Source organism: Pleurodeles waltl, chromosome 9, assembly GCF_031143425.1.
Source record: "Pleurodeles waltl isolate 20211129_DDA chromosome 9, aPleWal1.hap1.20221129, whole genome shotgun sequence".
NCBI lineage: Eukaryota > Metazoa > Chordata > Amphibia > Caudata > Salamandridae > Pleurodeles > Pleurodeles waltl.
In genome coordinates, this window is record NC_090448.1 from 591,764,534 (window position 1) to 591,785,631 (window position 21,098).

Here is a 21,098-nt window from a genome sequence, read left to right on the forward strand (position 1 = left end):
GAGGTTTCTTTGAACCATTATCGCCTGTTTCCACCATTCAAGCACATAAAGAAAACCTTACATGCTTGCTTTCACCTGTAGAGAAAAGCTTTTTAGATCACACTGAAGATAGAAGGGAAATGGTAAAAGAAAAATTAGAAAAAGAATTACACAAAAGGACATCTGTAGATAACTATGCTTTTGCCGCAATAAAGACACAAGGGAAACTAGCTTTAGATGCAATACATATAGGGAAGCGTTGTATATATAGACCTAAATCATATTATGACACCATCTTTGTAGGAATGAGTGAATGTAAACACGTGTTTATTATTCCAGAGTAAATGGCCTAGATCCAGCTACTCCAGGAGTATGCTATATTTGTGGACTCAATGCCTATTATCGTCTTCCAAAAGGATGGTATGGGAGATGTTATTTGGGAATAGTATTTCCAAAGATTTGTCAACTGGACGACTTAAAGAAATTTCCAAAGCTGTCTGAATTACATCGTATTCAGAAAAGGGAGACAGCTTCTGGTGTGGTAGGAGATATTTTTGGAGCAATGATTCCTTCCGTAGGAGTTATATTGAATTCAATCAAAATACGAAAGTTGTCTACTATTGTGGATAACATGCTGACAAAATTCTCAGGAGCCATGATCCTGATTGATGCTGAACTTGCTGCAGAAAGAGCTATGACTCTTCAAAATCGGCTTGCTTTAGACATTCTTTTGGCAAAGAATGGTGGCGATTGCAAAATGCTAAGTGCATGTCATTGTTGTTCTTATATACCAGACAACAGTGGACAAATTAGAAATATGCTTACAAATTTAACTAACGAGAGTGCAAATTTGAAGGAATTGAAAGAACCAGGAGTATGGGAAAAGGTTGGAAAAGGATTTGCTTCCGTGGGAAATTGGCTCAGCAACATTTGGAACGGAATATTACTGAAAATAGTAAAAGGGATATTAATAATATTAATTTGCTTAATAGGTATTTGGGGAATATGGAAAGCTATTAAAATATTGAAATCAAGAAGCAAGAGAAGAAGAGAAGAGAAAAAACTAAATAAAATAGTAGAAATATACAGGGAAAAATCAAAGGGAACAAAAAGGAAGAGGGAATTGACTGAAATGCTAAATTATTAAAACAGAATTTTAATGAAATAAAATTTGTGATGGAAGATTTAAATGTGATGACATAATTAGTCATCAGAGGAGGGATTGATGATGCAGAAAAAGAAAGGCTTATAAATATTCATATATCATGTAACAAAATTGTATAAGACAATGTGATTTTAGCAAAGAAAAATACTGTATGTGGGAAAATGTGCCCACGGAGTAGGTCACCATTATTATAAACAAGCTTAATTAATCATGAAGACTCGACAATGTAGTAATCCGTCATAATTGCAAATGTATTCTATGATTTTCTTGATGAGACTGTTATATGCTTAGCTTAAATTTAGCAGAGGCTTTGGCCTAGTTGCCTGGTCTCAAATTAAACTGCGTGGTTTTCACTTGAATTAACAAAAACGTATTTTAAACTTTAAGGCTGTATTTTTCGAGTAGAACGACTAATACACTTATCTCAAGGTTTCGTGCTAGGCAAGTTTCATCCCCTTTGAAGCAAGGTCAGTTTCTGCAGGTGCAGACAATAAAGACACTGATACAGAAATAATTGGCAAACTTTGTTGCTACTTGTGTTCCAAAACTCCAAGGACACCTTATCAATAAATGAGTGCTAAGAGAAAGACACTATTCATTGGTCAAAGAGAAACCACCCTATGGACCCTCCAATGGAAGACCCTGAAGAATTTGGAACGTTTCTTACTTAAACCCACCGGACAAAGAGAAGTCAGCCATTTTCTTTGATGCCATTTTGAAGCAAGATTCAAGAAGCAATTTTGATGACCCTTTGATGCTTTTTCTCTATCCCAGAGAGAGAGAGACTTTAAGAATTCTCACCCTAGAGACTTTAACTTTACCCCGTCTTGCCCATACGATAACTTTTGCTCCCATTTTCCTTGTTGCTGCAAGGAAATCTTGCCTTTAACTTTGCCCCTTTGAAGTCTGCCCCATGCTGATCGAACTAGTACCTGAAGGACGAATACTTTCTTTGAATGCTGATTTTATTTGGTAATTATAAAAGGATAATTGTATCATGCATTGTGTTTTCCTTCTTAGGTACCAACTGCTTAATTTTGACAGAGCCCAAACTAGAAGTTTTCTAAATTTATGTTGACTAAATTAGTTTTGCATGAAGCTCCACATGCCAATGCTAATCAGATGTTAGTTGAGGTATTCATTTGATGCACCATGCTAAATTGGAATCTTGTTATGCTGACCGATGTATGCAATTAGTCAAATCCAGTTACTAATATTAGTGATTTGCATTGCTATACCTGAGTGCATTATGATCCAAATATTGCGTAGATTGCGTTTCTTCCGTCGTTATGGACAGCTAGTAATGTTCGTATACGTATATCATTTGATTTTGAGACTTACTTATATTGTATTAGCTTTGTTAATATAGGGAAATAAACTCATTAACTTTTAATAAACAGGTGTGGTTATTCATGACTGAAAGGTCATTGTGTCTCAAATTACTGATTACTATTGATTCTTAAATGTTGTTTGATTATTAAGTGAGTATTGGTTATTGATTATAAATGGTTATTGATTATTGATTTGAGGGATCCGACTAATTTTGTATGAGGAGAACCCAACCCGGTTAAAAGGTTCACCGAACTCCGGCGTGTCCAAGTATAAGTAATTTATAAGGACTGGACGCGCTATCAGTAGATGGTAGCACAGATTGATGGTTTCGCCCTTTGGGACCCCATCCGAACGATAGACGGATTCAAGTTAGAATTTTCTTTGAAAAAGCAAGTTGGAGAGATGATGATGCCCTAAATCCCCAATGACTTTCCCGGAATCTCGGAGCTTGCAAATGGAGGAAATGGAGGTGTGAGAATGTTTTCGGCATTTCTAGTGACAGTATGAGTGAAGTTAGGGTTTTGCGCTTGCACAGCTTATGCCGCAGATGAATTGTGAAGTTTGCGAGGATTTTAGGGGGTTACAAACTCCAATCAAAATTTTAGAGGACTGATACTCCAAAGTGTGAGAGTAGGGAAGTCGTCGAACTTCATATGAGTGTAGCGCTTTGTGCAGGAAAAATTGTCCACGTGGTTGTTGATGTTGAGACGGGCCCTGCGAGGTCAAGAGACTCCGAAGTATGTTGAAAAGTGTATGAGACACTTGATTGATGTTGTAATTTGTTCGGTTTAATAGGTTGATCGGGTGTGGTCAACAAGTCAGTACGAATGTTGAGGAATAAAAGAACATTTTCGACTTTGAGATTTGATGAATTCTAAGGTGCACTAGAATAGTTCATTGATCAGTTGAGAGTAAAGTTTGCGGGTCAAATTTTGCTTGCGAAAGTGGGAAACTGAGAAAGATGGAATAACTGCCGAGGCTAGTGAAAAATCCCTAAGGTTTCTGAAGCGATTGTATTACCCTTCCTGTAGTAAACCAACAGATTTGTTTTCTTCTTTTTGGTTAGTGCTCGCGATATATTGCAGAAATTAGTTTTGAGTGAAGCTGAATGAAGGAGGACAAGCCGCAAGACGTTGTCAGCCGCAGTGTGTGAGTGTGACGTCACTAGGAGCCGCGCTGGGATAGGTTGGTTGGTGAGAAGGGTCGCGCACGGATTGGACGCAGTCCGTGAAGCGCAATTGGTGGGGAAAGGCAAGCGAAGAGTATTCCGGGAATTAAAGTCACTTATTGATCACATTTTAAGAAAATAAAAGACAGAAAGATGAAATTTTTCAAAGCACTTAAGAGTGCCTTGAGGGGAGATGTATATATTAAAGCAAATGTAGGAGAAGAAACACCGCCTGAGGGCACACCAGCTTACATCGTGATTGAAGAAAAGGGCGTCGCACAATGTCTTTGGTTAAAGCAATGATGTAAATTAACAGAAAAACATGGAAGTGTAGCGTTTCCGATCCATGGGACATTTAACCTAAGAATCTTGGAGAATCTAAGATTTGCGCTATATGACATGAAAATACCTCCAAGACCAGCACAGTTTGAAGCATTAGCAATTTGGGAACAAATGGCTAGAAGGCAACTACAAAAGAAATTTGAGACAAGAGTAAGAAAAGTAGAAAAGACACTAGCGGATGCTAGATGGGATAGTACTCAAAAGGTTTGGAGATCAGATATATTGCAGGGAATTACATTGTTTCCAGCAAGTACTGACGAAGCAGAGATGGAAGGAAAGAAAGCTACCTATAAAACAAACAGGAGTCAGTCCAGAGATAGAGAAAACAATAGAAACTTGAAAAGGTCAGACGAATCGGACGGTGAGGAGTTCATTCTGCAATTGCTAAATGACCGCCCACCACCATATGTGGAAAACGAAAATGGCCCAAGCACTAGTACTGCCCCTACAGAACCAATGCAGGGTACTGTGGCCCCGAATGTGAGAATATTGCAGAGGCAAAGTAGTCCCGATATGCCTTTTACACCAGAAATACCACAAGTTCAGAGAATATATCCTGACGTGGCTAAACTGAAGCCTGTCAATGATTATCAGCCACAGGTTCAAAGGCGCTATTACGATGAGCATAATTTGGAAATGACTTCTAATTTAATGGTGCAGGCAGGGCAGAATTACCAAAGACCGACATTGATTCAAACCGAATCAACACAAATTTTGATGCCTCAAAAGCAGATGCAAAAAGTGCCAAAGTACATTCAAACAGCAGAAAACCAGTTAGATATGCCAGCAATGATGAACCATAATGTGGGAATTAACATGCCACAGAATTTGGGGAACAGACAGAATCCGGATGCAATATCTCTGCCCATCACTGTGGGTCCGCCAGTACCATTATATATACAGGCAAAGCCAAGTGTACGCGATCAAGGTGTAATTACACAAAATGAGACAGGGAGAAGATACATAGAAAACATTCAAGAAACGACTCCGGTAGGAACACTGTCAAATAGATCTGGGTCTTTGTTGGAATTTAGTCCAATTCCAATTTGTGCTCCGTCAACTGTGGTAAGGTCAAGTTCACCACTAATAGTACTGCTAACTTCAAAAACAGAAATGTTACAGAAACCATCAGTAGCAGTAGACGTAAATGCCACATTAATGGGACTAAACCCACAACAGTTAACACAATGGTTGAACAGCCTGAACTCCCCACAGAGTACACCGAGCGGGAAAGGAGAAGAATATTTGAATAGAATAAGATTGGGCATGGAAGCAGATGAACTAGTAGAGGGAATGATGGGTCTGAACAGGTTAGAATCATACACAGAAGAAGAGCTGAGATACATTTGCCCTAGAATTACAAGACAAGTAAGCAGCATACATAGGAGGTTACAAGAAATTGCAGACAGACACAAAATAGACATAGGTAAAACCAAACACTTGAGGAGAAGTTACAGGTTAGACTTTGAGACAAAAGATTTTGAACACATGAGGTCTGCAGGAATGAAAACACACCTTAAAGAGATACTGCAAAGCGGAGATGTTTAGACAAGTGGGAGAGCAGGTGGGCTAAGAAAAAGGATAAGAAGAAAGAAAGTACCCCAGATCAGAATGAGAAAGTACAACAAAATGATGATCTTATAACCATGTTACCAATGAGAGAAACGGCAGGGGGAAAACTTGTCCATCTACCATGGCACAGGTGTGATATTCAGGGCCATATTTATACTTTTTGACGCAAAACTGCGCTAACGCAGTTTTGCGCCATAAAAATTAGCGCCGGCTAACGCCATTCTGAAGCGCCATGCGGGCGCCGTATTTATTGAATGGCGTTAGCCGACCGGCGCTGCCAGGTGTGCGTGGAAAAAAACGACATACACCAGGCAGCGCCGGCGTAGGGAAAAATGGCGTTTGGGCTTCACAAAATGGGGCAAGTCAGGCTGAGGCAAAAAAATCGTCTTAACCCGATTTGCGCCATTTTTTTTGGGCGCCCAGACGCCATTAACATGACTCCTGTCTTAGCAAAGACAGGAGTCATGCCCCCTTGCCCAATGGCCATGCCCAGGGGACTTCTGTCCCCTGGGCATGGTCATTGGACATAGTGGCATGTAGGGGGGCACAAATCAGGCCCCCCTATGCCACAAAAAAAATTAAAAAAAATACTTACCACAACTTACCTTTTCTTCCCTGGGATGGGTCCCTCCATCTTTGGGTGTCCTCCTGGGGTGGGCAAGGGTGGCAGGGGGTGTCCCTGGGGGCAGGGGAGGGCACCTCTGGGCTCATTCTGAGCCCACAGGTCCCTTAACGCCTGCCCTGAGCCAGGCGTTAAAAAGAGGCGCAAATGCGGGGTTTTTTGCCCCGCCCACTCCCGGGCGTGATTTTTGACCAGGAGTATAAATCCCACGCACATGCCTGGGAGTCATTTTTTAAGACGGGAACGCCTACCTTGCATCTCATTAACGCAAGGAAGGTGTTCACGCCAAAAAATTACGCTAACTCCATGAACTTTGGCGATTGAGGCAAAGGACGTGCTCCATTTTGTGTTCAGATTTGTGGAAGGATTGAGACCCGAAATTAGCCAGATGGTTAAAATGCATTTGATTTGTTGGCATTCAAAATCAATCGATGAAGTGTTGAACTATGCAAAATACTGCAGTGATGAGATTGAGACAAAGCAGAAAAGGTTGAAAGAAAAGGTGGTAGTGATGCAGATTAGAGCAGCTCAGACAGGTTTGCAAGGTTTCAAACAACAGTTGCCGCAGCAGCAACAGCAGGGAAATGCTACCTTTCAGCCACAGATGAGAGGCAGAGGCCGAGGAGGTTTTGTGAATAATGGTCCTAATTTAAATACTGTTGTGATTCCTAATGGTATAGAGGCAATGAAGAAAGTGATGCCATGTCACACGTGCGGAATCGTCGGACATTGGAAACAGGAGTGCCCAATGTTGGTGCAGGAAGGTGTAGGTCAGCAAAACAATGATGTCAATACATTGCAGAATATGAGAGGATCGAAATTGAGAGGTCCAAATCCAAATTTCCAAAATAATGTGAATCAGATGCAGGGTCTACAACCCATACAACCACAGCAGGTGCAAATGCCCCGTGTACAAATGGTACAATCGCAGCCAATGCAACAGCAGTTTCCTACAGTACCTAACCAGCAAATGCAAATACCCTTAGCACCAATGAATCAGCAACAAGTAATGCTTCCTCAACAGGTTACAGGTCAAGGAACGAATCAAAGTAACACAGTACACCAATTCCCGTTACACAGTGAGAACGGAATAAACAATGAATGGGAGAGTGAAAGTTCAGATGAGGAGGGAAATTGTATGCTTGCGGCATCTTTGGAAGTTGATCAAAAGGGACCATATGTGGAAGGAAGAGTTATGGGTCACACCGTTTCATTCTTGGTTGACACAGGAGCTACACGCTCTACAGTCAGAAGTATCGAAGTACCAAATTTGCCACTTTCAGGGAGAACAGTTCAAGTAGTGGGAGTAGCAAATAGGTATCTGACAAACCCAATTACAGATCCAGTGCAAGTCAAAATTGGTAACTTTCAAGGGTTACATAAATTTGTGGTGTGTGACTCAAGTCCGATATCCCTATTAGGGAGAGATTTATTATGCAAATTAGGATGCTCGATTATGTGCTCACATAATGGAATAAAATTTCAGACAAAGAGTGATGAGGAAGAAGAGAACAGTTTAGAAGAGGACGAAATGGTAACTGTCGATGAAGAGTATCCCCTGATTACTATTTATCCTATGCTCACTGAAGCAGATATTCCAGCTGAGTTACAAGAAACAGTTGAAAAGGAAGTGTGGGATATGACAGGGAAAGAAGTAGGATTGGTCAAAGGAGCAGAACCAGTTAAAGTGACTGTAAAACCTAATGTAAATTTTCCTCAGACTCCGCAATACCATATGTCACAAGACACTCTCATGAAAGTCGCCCAACTCATTGACGAATTTGTGAAGCAGGGAGTACTGAAAGAAGTACTAAGTAGTACATGTAACTCACCAATCATGGGACTAATACAACCAAGTGAAAAGGTCTGAATTGTTCAAGATTTGAGAAAAATAAATGACATAATAGTCAAATATTGTCCCGTAGTACCAAATCCAGCTGTAATAATGTTTCAAATTCCCTGCGAGGCAGAGTGGGTCTCAGTTATCGACTTGTCACACGCATTCTTTTCTGTGCCTCTTCATGATGACTGCCAATTTCTCTTTTGTTTCAAATTCCTGGAGTCTACAGTTGGTGTCGAATTCCTCAAGGGTTTTCGGAGTCATTATCAATTTTCAATCAGATTCTAAAGAAGGATTTGGAATAATTGGAATTACCTTTTGAATCAACCTTAGTACAGTATATTGACGATTTGCTGATCTCATCCAAAACAGAAAATGACTGTCCGGTTGACACTATTGTCCTATTGAACCATTTGGGAAGGAATGGACACAAAGGGCCTCATTCTGAGGCCGGCGGGCGGCGGTAGCCGCCCGCCTGGCGGGAACCGCCAAATGGCCGCTCCGCGGTCGAAAGACCGCGGAGGCCATTCTGGTTTTCCCGCTGGGCTGGCGGGCAAGAGCCAGAAGGCCGCCCGCCAGCCCAGCGGGAAACCCCTTCCCACGAGGAAGCCGGCTCCGAATGGAGCCGGCGGAGTGGGAAGGTGCGACGAGTGCAGTTGCACCCGTCGCGAATTTCAGTGTCTGCACAGCAGACACTGAAATTCTTTGTGGGGCCCTATTACGGGGGCCCCTGCAGTGCCCATGCCATTGGCATGGGCACTGCAGGGGCCCCCAGGGGCCCCACGACACCCCATACCGCCATCCTGTTCCTGGCGGGCGAACCGCCAGGAACAGGATGGCGGTATGGGGTGTCGGAATCCCCATGGCGGCGCAGCAAGCTGCGCCGCCATGGAGGATTCCGTCGGGCAGCGGAAAACCGGCGGGAGACCGCCGGTTTTCCTCTTCTGATCACGGCCAAACCGCCGCGGTCAGAATGCCCTGCGGGGCACCGCCAGCTTGTTGGCGGTGCTCCCGCCGACCCCGGCCCCGGCGGTCCTTGCCCGCCGGGGTCAGAATGACCCCTAATGTGTCTCCTTAAAAATTACAATTCTGCCAGAAGAAAGTGAAATATTTGGGTCACCAAATAGAGAAAGGGTCGAGAAGAATCATGAAAGAAAGAATAACAAGTGTACTTCAAATGAGTCCACACAAAACGAGAAAATAGATGAGAAAATTTTTGGGAATGGTGAGCTACTATCGCCAATGGATTCCCAATTTCTCAACTCTAGCCAAACCTTTACTGAAACAGACCCAGAAAGATGCGCAGGATGAAATAGTGTTGAAAAGAGATTAAATGGATGCCTTTATTGAATTAAAGGAATGCATGTGCAGAGCTCCAGCTTTAGGTATGCCTGATTACACAAAGCCTTTCACATTGTTTTGTCATGAACGTGATGCATGTTCCTTGTCTGTCTTGACTCAAGCCCATGGTGGCGTAAACAGACCAGTAGCATATTTTTTAGCTACTTTGGATCCAGTCGCAGCAGCCTTACCAGGATGCTTGCGTGCTGTAGCAGCAGTTGGTATAAGCCTAAATCAGAGTGAAGGAATAGTAATGGGACATCCTTTAACAGTTATGGTCGCTCACTCAGTCGAAATACTTTTGACACATTCCCGAACACAGCACATGACTGCTGCTAGGCTTACAAGGTACGAGATAATAATTTTGGGATCACCAAATGTGCAATTGAAAAGGTGCACCACATTGAATCCAGCAACTTTGTTTCCCAGTAAGAATGTTGAAAATGAACATGCAAATGATATTGAGCATGACTGTCTTCAAGTGACAGAATTTTGTACAAAACCAAGACCTGATATCAAAGACACCCCTTGGAAGAAAATGATCAAATTATTTTTGTTGATGGTTCATGTTTAAGAGATGCACTAGGAATATTGAAAGCAGGATATGCTGTATGTACAATAACTGGTGTTCTGGAAGCATCTTGGCTTCAGGGAGTTTACTTTGCACAGGTAGCGGAACTAGTAGCCCTTACTAGAGCTTGCCAACTTTCCGCATTGATGAAAGTCACCATTTACACTGACAGTCAGTACGGATTTGGAATAGTGAATGATTTTGGACAATTGTGGTCACAAAGAGGCTTCATGACCTTTTCAGGATAACCAGTGAAAAATGGTGAAAGAATAAGAAAATTGTTACATGCTATCCAGTTACCAGGAGAAGTAGCAGTTGTAAAATGCAGTGCACAAATCACAAGACTTTGTTTCTTTGGGAAACGGATATGCAGATCAAGTTGCACGTTTTTGCGCATTGAACTGTATATTGCTCAGAGATGAATGGAACTTGATAAATGAGCCAGAACCTGAACCAAGTGAAGCCTTTGCTCTAAAAGTCGTAGTCACAATGGAAGAATTAAAATTCCTACAAAATAATGTTAGTAAGGATGAAAAACTCTCATGGAGTAAATTACAATGCGTAGAGAAACCAGATGATTTGTGGGTTTCGAGTGAAGGGAGATTGGTTTTGCCAGACAGTCTTTTGATGCAATTAGCCAGGTTATATCATGGACAAGCCCACCTTGGAAGGCATGCCATGATTAGATTATTCAAAATTGATTGGTTTAATCCCAAATTCCACCAAGTTGCTGAAGCAGTTTGCCATTGTTGCGTCATTTGCCAACAAATGAACGCAGGGAAAGGAACAGTAGTAAATTTGAGCCACATTGGAAGGGCAAGTGGGCCATTCAGCAGGATGCAAATGGATTTCATTGAGATGCCTATGCATGCAGGCTTGAAATATGTGTTGGTGATTGTGTGTATTTTTAGTCACTGGATTGAAGCATACCCTACACGCAGAAATGACAGTCTCACAGTTGCAAAACTACTCTTTCGAGAACTAATACCACGTTTTGGATTCCCGATCTCTTTAGAATCAGATAGGGGAAGTCACTTCAATAACGAAGTAATCAAATTACTGTGTGCAGCACTGAACATTGAACAAAAATTGCATTGTAGCTACTGCCCTGAAGCATCAGGACTAGTGGAGCAAATGAATGGCACACTAAAATCAAGGATGGCGAAAATATGCGCATCCACAAATTTGAAATGGCCTGATGCATTGCCCTTGGTGTTAATGTCAATGAGAAACACACCTGATAGAAAAACTGGACTATCACTGCACGAAATTCTCATGGGCAGAGCCATGAGACTTCCAGCAGTTCCTGCAAATGCTCTTGTAAATATTACAGATGATATGGTATTGGACTACTGCAAATGTCTGGCTGATGTGGTCTGCTCTTTTTCTCACCAGGTGGAGGCAACCACCTTGCCACCGATCCAAGGTCCAGGACACACCCTGAAAGCAGGTGACTGGGTCGTGATAAAGAAGCACATGAGGAAGTCGTGTCTGGAACCCCGTGGGAAAGGGCCTTTCCAATTGATTCTGACAACTACCACCGCTGTGAAGTGTGCGGGAGTTCCCAACTGGATTCACACCAGTCACACGAAAAGGGTGACGTGTCCCACAGAAGAGGAAATTGAAGCGCTGAAATTACCAACAACTGACAGGAAAGTACCAGGCACTGAGACAGAACGAAGAGAGCCTGAAAGCGAACGAGAAGAAATCGAGACAGAAGAAATATTCTCTGAGGAAGACCCAGTCGATCCTTTTGAGGACAACAGAGAAGAAGCCTCAGGAAGTGACAAAGATCCTGGAGGTGACAAAGATCCTATCTCAGGTGAAGAAGCAGGAGAGCCTAATAAGAGGAGGGCTTTCCCAGAAGCAGACGATACAGGAAAAGGAGGAGAAAACCAGATTGACCTCCTAGGGGCAGGAGACAAGACAGAGCAGAGCGAAATTGTTCAAATTCTTCCAGAACCGGTTGCAGGTCCATCAGGTGAAAGCAACGCAAAACGGAGACAAAGCATATCAAAGACTAAAGAGACATTGATCGAAAACAAATGGCCAAAATTGAAGGAGAAAAGAAGTGTCTATCGTAATAACAACATCGAATGAAGAAAAAGACACGGCCAAAGAACAAGACATAAGCGAAAGAGAATCGAAAGGAGATGCAAAATTGAAAAGGAAAAGAATACCAAGCAGAAGATATTCTTGTCCAGAGTGGGCATACACAGCCACTAACGATTGGTCAGACGAATTTCTGTCTCTCAGTCTTGAAAACGAAGAAGCAGAACGACACTTAGGTACTTGAAAGGTGAAATTTCATGAACATTACCGAATAAGACATTGATAACCTGATTGACTTTTGAACCGAATAAGACATTGATAACTTGATTGACTTTGAGACAAAGCTGCTAAACCGATAAGAGACTAAGCTGCTAAAGAAAACTTTGTGTACTTTGACGTTGTTCAGCTTTACATATATCTGCAAATCTGATTTGATAAGGTGTCTTCAACTTTCTGATTCTATATAGATCATGCCAGGCAGTACTACACAAGGACATAAAATGAAATGTTGTAAATATATGTGTATAGGTCTAATAACTGCACGTGTACTAATAATTATGGCAATAATTCTTGGAATGCATGGAGGGAATGAAAGAGATGCGAATGATGCTTCTACTTTTAAAACTACTACTGAATTAACTCCTTTAAAGAAACTCAAACAAGACGAGAAATATTTACACGACAAGAAAGAACTTTCCTCTAATGTCTTCTATTGCTTGCTGAATGAGTGTGTTGAGACAATGGATGCAAAAGATTGTTATGTATGCACACAAATACCTACCTCAGTAATAGAAGGGGTGACTTATGCATGCCTCTTACGTATGAAATAACATGTAGTTTGTTACTAACCAGATTTAATGGCCAGGAGTATATTCAATACTTCTATTCCAACCATGATGTTGTATTTTCCTATGTCCCCATAATTGAGTACATGAGTAAAGTAGCGAGAGATTATTATATAAAATTAGTTAGAGGTTTCTTTGAACCATTATCGCCTGTTTCCACCATTCAAGCACATAAAGAAAACCTTACATGCTTGCTTTCACCTGTAGAGAAAAGCTTTTTAGATCACACTGAAGATAGAAGGAAAATGGTAAAAGAAAAATTAGAAAAAGAATTACACAAAAGGACATCTGTAGATAACTATGCTTTTGCCGCAATAAAGACACAAGGGAAACTAGCTTTAGATGCAATACTTATAGGGAAGCTTTGTATATATGGACCTAAATCAAATTATGACACCATCTTTGTAGGAAAGAGTGAATGTAAACAGGTGTTTTTATTCCAGAGTAAATGGATGTTCATGTTAAATGGCCTAGATCCAGCTACTCCAGGGGCCATATTTATACTCTGTTTGCGCCGGAATTGCGTCTTTTTTTTGACACAATTCCGACGCAAAACTTACTCCATATTTATACTTTGGCGTTAGACGCGTTTAGCGCCAAAGTCCATAGAGTTTGCGTCATTTTTTAGCGTGGACACCTACTTTGCGTTAATGATATGCAAGGTAGGCGTTCCCGTCTAAAAAATTGACTCCGAGGCATGTGCTACGTATTTACACTCCCGGGCAAAACTCACGCCCGGGAGTGGGCGGGTCAAAAAAAATGACGTCCAGCCGCTTTTGCGTCGTTTTTTAGCGCCTGGTCAGGGAAGGCGTTAAGGGACCTGTGGGCTCGGAAGGAGCCCAGAGGTGCCCTCCCATGCCCCCAGGGACCCCCCTGTCACCCTTGCCCACCCCAGGAGGACGCCAAGGATGGAGGGACCCATCCCAGGGAACATAAGGTAAGTTCAGGTAAGTAATATATATATTTTTTTTGTGGCATAGGGGGGCCTGATTTGTGCCCCCCTACATGCCACTATGCCCAATGACCATGCCCAGGGGACAGAAGTCCCCTGGGCATGGCCATTGGGCAAGGGGGCATGACTCCTGTCTTTGCTAAGACAGGAGTCATTTCAATGGGGGTTGGGAGTCGAAAAAATTGGCGCAAATCGGGTTGAGGCGATAATTTTGCCTCAGCTGACTTGCCCCATTTTTTGGCGCCCAAGCTCCATATTCCCCTACGCCGGCGCTGCCTGGTGTACGTCATTTTTTTCATGCACACCAGGCAGCGCCGGCGGCTAACGCCGGCTAACGTCATTGAATAAATACGGCGCCCGCATGGCGCTTCAGAATGGCGATAGCCGGTGCAAATTTTTTTGACGCAAAACTGCGTTAGCGCAGTTTTGCGTCAAAAAGTATAAATATGGCCCCAGGAGTATACTATATTTTTGGACTCAATGCCTATTATCGTCTTCCAAAAGGATGGTATGGGAGATGTTATTTGGGAATAGTATTTCCAAAGATTTTTCAACTGGACGACTTAAAGAAATTTCCAAAGCTGTCTGAATTACATCGTATTCAGAAAAAAGAGACAGCTTCTGCTGTGGTAGGAGATATATTTGGAGCAATGATTCCTTCCGTAGGAGTTATATTGAATTCAATCAAAATACAAAAGTTGTCTACTATTGTGGATAACATGCTGACAAAATTCTCAGGAGCCATGATCCTGATTGATGCTGAACTTGCTGCAGAAAGAGCTATAACTCTTCAAAATCGTCTTGCTTTAGACATTCTTTTAGCAAAGAATGGCGACGTTTGCAAAATGCTTAGTGCACGTCACTGTTGTTCTTATATACCAATCAACAGTGGACACATTAGAAATATGCTTACAAATTTAACTAACAAGAGTGCAGATTTGAAGGAATTGAAAGAACCAGGAGTATGGGAAAAGGTTGGAAAAGGATTTGCTTCCGTGGGAAATTGGCTCAGCAACATTTGGAACGAAATATTACTGAAAATAGTAAAAGGAATATTAATAATATTAATTTGCTTAATAGGTATTTGGGGAATATGGAAAGCTATTAAAATATTGAAATCAAGAAGCAAGAGAAGAAGAGAAGAGAAAAAACAAAATAAAATAGTAGAAATATACAGGGAAAAATCAAAGGGAACAAAAAGGAAGAGGGAATTGACTGAAATGCCAAATTATTAAAACAGAATTTTAATGAAATAAAATTTGTGATGGAAGATTTAAATGTGATGACATAATTAGTCATCAGAGAAGGGATTGATGAAGCAGAAAAAGAAAGGCTAACAAATATCCATATATCATGTAACAAAATTGTATAAGGCAATGTGATTTTAGCAAAGAAAAATAATGTATGTGGGAAAATGTGCCCATGGAGTAGGTCGCCATTATTATCAACGAGCTTAATTAATCATGAAGAATCGACAATGTAGTAATCCGTCATAATTGCAAATGTATTCTATGATTTTCTTGTTGAGACTGTTATATGCTTAGCTTAAATTTAGCAGAGGCTTTGGCCTAGTTGCCTGGTCTCAAATTAAACTGCGTGGTTTTCACTTGTATTAACAAAAACGTATTTTAAACTTTAAGGCTGTATTTTTCCAGTAGAATGACTAATACCCTTATCTCAAGGTTTCATGCTAGGCAAGTTTCATCCCCTTTGAGGCAAGGTCAGTTTCTGCAGGTGCAGACAATAAAGACACTGATACAGAAATAATTGGCAAACTTTGTTGCTACTTGTGTTCCAAAACTCCAAGGACACCTTATGCATAAATGAGTGCTAAGAGAAAGACACTATTCATTGGTCAAAGAGAAACCACCCTATGGACCCTCCAATGGAAGACCCTGAAGAATTTGGATCATTTCTTACTTAAACCCACCGGACAAAGAGAAGTCAGCCATTTTCTTTGATGCCATTTTGAAGCAAGATTCAAGAAGCCATTTTGATGACCCTTTGATGCTTTTTCTCTATCCCAGAGAGAGAGACTTTAAGAATTCTCACCCTAGAGACTTTAACTTTAACTTTACCCCGTCTTGCCCATACAATAACTTTTGCCCCATTTTCCTTGTTGCTGCAAGGAAAACTTGCCTTTAATTTTGCCCCTTTGAAGTCTGCCCCATGCTGATCGAACCGGTACCTGAAGGACGAAGACTTTCCTTGAATGCTGATTGTATTTGGTAATTATTAAAGGATAACTGTATCATGCATTGTGTTTTCCTTCTTAGGTACCAACTGCTTAATTTTGACAGAGCCCAAACTAGAAGTTTTCTAAATTTATGTTGACTAAATTCGTTTTGCATGAAGCCCCACATGCCAATGCTAATCAGAGGTTAGTTGAGGTATTCATTTGATGCACCATGCTAAATTGAAATCTTGTTATGCTGACCGATGTATGCAATTAGTCAAATCCAGTTACTTATATTAGTGATTTGCATTGTATAACTGAGTGCATTATAATCCAAATATTGCGTAGATTGCGTTTCTTCTGTCGTTATGGACAGTTAGTAATGTTCGTATACATATATCATTTGATTTTGAGACTTACTTATATTGTATTAGCTTTGTTAATATAGGGAAATAAAACCTATATGCAGTTTTAACAGATATATCACGCCCTGCGTGTTTTAAAGTGCACTATTTGCTTGTCATTTTTCCAAATGTTTCTTGAGGTAAAAAAGGAAATGAAATAAAAAATCAAAAGTAACGCACAACGGGGTGGATCTTCCAAAATCTTTCGATTTTCTAACGTTTTATTTGGAAAGGTGAGGGAGGAATTCATCCCCCCTTCTGCTTTTCAACATATGTTGTTGTCACTCTTGGGGGGTGGGGCCTCTGCCCAAAACATTTTCTCCTGGCTATTCACCAATTCTGCTTTGAATACATTTTTCGTGCATGAATTATGGTACTTATATCACCCAACCACGAGGCCCATTATGTAACCTGTCAATGAATTCATGCTGTTTATTTTTCTCATGGAAAATGAATGATGAATCGATATAAACTGTGCTGCAGCTTATTTTCTTTCTGACGAGCCTGATTTCTCATGCGTCACAGAAAATGTTCTGCAGTGCAACCAATGTTTATAGAACGCACACAATTATTTTGCTTAACACATTCATGTACATATGCTGTGGATACATTACATTTTCCATTACTGTTTACCATATCAAGAATGTGATGTTTTTACAAGATGACCTTCGCAATTGTCGTTTGAATTAGTATGCATGGAAAATGTGGTTCAACAATACATATTTGGTCAATGTCAAAATCGTTATGTACTTAATAAAATAGGGCCGCAACCTTGGTATAGGAAGTCAAGAAAACAAGTAACCTGTAGGTTTGTTTTTGAGCTAAGCTTGCACACTTTTACATGGACATACAACATTCATGCACACACAGGCATAGGCCATACATCTGTTAACGCGTCTTTTTATGTTAATTTATTAAACATTAGGACTCGTTTCAGGCCAATGAATCTTGTGACCCAGTGGAGAGACACCGTAGGACGAGATAACTGATCAATATGTCAAGCAATATATCAATAATGTCATCAATATTTATCACCACAATGCACTTTATTTTGGTTAATCAAATTGTCGACGCAACCATGACGTTACAGCCATGAATAACCACATCTTTAATAGAATTTTTTGTATTTTATTCCCTATTGGTTACAATCTACGAGCAAAAGAGTTAATCTCAATACCAAGAAGCATAACAGTATAGTCACGATATGGCAACTGTGACAAGGATTCATTAATGCAAGAATCACAAACATCAATACATAACACGGCGTAAACATAGATCCGAATACAGCAAATGTCATATACGTGTTAGTTCAGCATAGCATAACGTCAGTCATTTGTCTATTTGCATAAGTCGAAGTGAACTCCTGTCCTAACCACTAATCAGCATTGGCATGGTGGACTTCATGCAAAAGAATTTAGAACACCAATTTGGAAAACATCTAGCTATGGTCTCTATCAAAATGAGCAGTTGGTACCTAGAAAGGAAAAGCAAACAGACAAATTACAAATTGCATTGTCATAATTACCCTCCAAAGATTAGGTCAGCACACACGATCAGTCTTCGTCTTCAGGGCATCAGTCAAAAGACCATCAGTCTAAACTCGACTAAAGGAGCAGGAGGCACTTCCCTCATAAGGAGGAGAAGTGTAAACTCGGGCAGTCTATGGGCGAGGATGGTTTTAATAAGTCTCAAAGTCACCAAACAGAGTGACAGAGTTTCTGGATGAAATCAATAGCATTCCCTACCTAGTTCTCTCGACCCTTCTGTGACATGGGTTTTTATCTCTTTTTCGTGAAACCTTACCCCAAGATTCTATTGGACATTTACTATACCACACCATCTTTAACCTATCAAATTAAGCATTAGGTAATTCTAATTGTCACCCCACATTTATTCACAACATTTTGATTTTGAATGGTCTTCATAATTGACGTCTTCGGAGCTGGCATATCCGGGGGGTTACTTCATATCTTGGCACGTCTTCTCAGCTCAGCAGTTCCATTGTCCATGGTTTCAATGTCCTTGTACATTACATCAATCTACATTTGTTTCAACTTTGTATTCAAAACTTTAACTGAGGCATCAAATAGGCGGTTGAGAACGGATTTATAACCATACATTCATCTTCCAAATTGAAGAAAAAGAACATTTTGCAGGGTCCTGGCTCCTTGCGAGTCAACCCACTAGAAAAACAGAAAAAAATGCTTTTAATATGAGAGCTAGGCAGCTAAAACCCACAGCTCACGCTCACTTAAGGCCTATAAGATTTTCAATAAAAATGCAATATCGTAAATGTTAATATAAACTTGATTAACCATAGCATGAATAATTTTATTCATTATTATGAGTTATTAGTTCGCGTATACATTGGTGGGCACACACATTATAGTCATATTTCAAATGCACGTTTAAGCAAAATCACTATTATTATCGTTTTCTATGCAGCATCATTGAGCATTGATATAAGCATTTCATTTTAATATATGTATTATTTAAACTACGCTCTCAGACCCTCCTCTGATGATGCTCGTCATCACACAACCTTTCCCTTTGACCTTTCATTTTTAAATTTTTCATCTTGCGCATAATGCGCATTTCAACATCTTGCCCTTTATGTGAACTTTCCCAAATTTCATTGAACATTTTCTCTCTTTCAGTTACTTCATTTCTTCTGGTTCTTTTAGTCCAATATCTCTTGATTTTATCATTGATTTTGCATGCCCCCCATAATCCTAATAGACAGGCTAGAACAATTAATAGACCCATTAATATTTTTGCAAGCACTCCATTCCAAATGTTGGTGAACCAGCTCCCTACCCTGGCAATTCCTTTTCCAAATTTCTCCCACACTCCAGGTTCCTTCAAATCCTTCAAATCCACACTATCCCTAGTTAGGTTAGGAAGCATACCTCTAATCTTTTTACTATTATCCGGAATGAACGAGCAACAATGGCGCTTGTTAAGCATCTTGCATACCCCTCCACTCTTTGCTAAAAGAATGTCTAAAGCAAGCCGATTTTGAAGAGTCATAGCTCTTTCTGCAGCAAGTTCAGTATCCATCAGGAGCATAGCCCCTGTAAAATTTGTCAGCATGTTATCCACAATAGTAGACAACTTTTGAATCTTCATAGAATTCAAGATAACCCCCACTGAAAGGATTATAGCTCCAAATATATCACCAATGACAGCAGCCACTGATTCTCGTTTTTGTCTAGCATGTTGTAATTCAGACGTTTTAGGTATTTGTTTTAAGTCATCAATCTGGTAAATCTTTGGGAAAACTATTCCCAAATAACATGTCCCATACCATCCCTTAGGGAGACGGTAATAAGCATTAAGCCCACAGATGTAATAGATCCCAGGGATCGCTGGATCCTGTCCTTTCAACATAAATGTCCATTTACTCTGAAACAAAAACACATATCTGCATTCACTCATTCCCACAAACAAATTGTCCTATTCAGATTTTGGCCTATATATACAAAGTCTACCTACATGTAATGCATCTATAGCTAGCTTGCCTTGTGTCTTAATTGCGGTGTAAGCATAATCATTTGCATATGTGCGTTTCTCTAATCCCTTTTCTAATCTCTCTTTCAATGCTTTGCGTCTATCATCAGTGTGATCTAAGAAGCTTTTCTCTACAGGTGATAATATGCAGGTCAAATTATTACGATGGGCATAAGCAGTTCCAAATGAAAGCGTCAGCTCAAAGAATCCTCTAACTATTTTTATATCATGTTCCTTAGCTAGTTTGTTCAGGAATTCAATCACAGGCACAAAGGAAAACACAACATCCAGATCTGAGTAAAAGTATTGTACATGCTCTTGATTATAGCATCTGGTTAGTAGCAAATTACAGCTAATCCCGTATGTTAAAGGAAGGCTATGGTAAGTAACCCCTTCTTGCACAGATAAAGGAACAGTCTTTCGCATCCATTGTCTCCACATACTCATTTAACAAGCGATAGAAGACATTAGTAGAAAGTTCCCCTTTTGAATTAGTTCCCTCATGCAAGTGTCTTTGATCCTGCTCAAATCTTTCCCACGGTGTTAGTGTTGTAGTTTCAGGTTTTGAAGTAGCGTTAATAGTCTCTTTCTCTATCCATGGCATTCCCACAATCACTCCCACAATTATTATTTCACACACAATACCTATTATACAACCTAGCCAACCACACACCTTACTTCCCTTGTTACTACCTCTATTGTAAGCCATGTCTGTATAGAATCAGATAGCAGATCAACAATCAACTTAAGGATGATTTAAAACGTTTCTCTTGCTCTTTGCGTATATTTACAGCGTCTTCACTCACTCCAGGACCCCTTTGTCAAATCAGGTTAGCAGCTTGTCATAATCAGGTTTCTCAAGTCGAATCCTGTTCTAATGTCACATTCGGTAATTTATAAGTCTCTTTTCTCAGTTTTCAATTTTCGATTTTAACCAGGTCTCTCCTTTTGATTAGTTCAGGAACCGTAGTATTGGCCTGGTACTTCTCGATCAAAACAAAATGCTAGGAATTCTTGTTGCCATTCAGACGTTGTAGCATACACCCATTCAGGACCTGTATATCTTCTGTTTGCAACTCTTTTTCTTCTCAGCCTTCGTTCACCTTGTTGTTCTCCTTCACTTAGGTCTTCCACTCGGGATGTATCGGTCTCCTCTGTTATAGTTTCATTCGGTATGTCTCTTATTCTTAAGAGTAGTTTCACTGGCCAGTTATCACCCTTATGCGT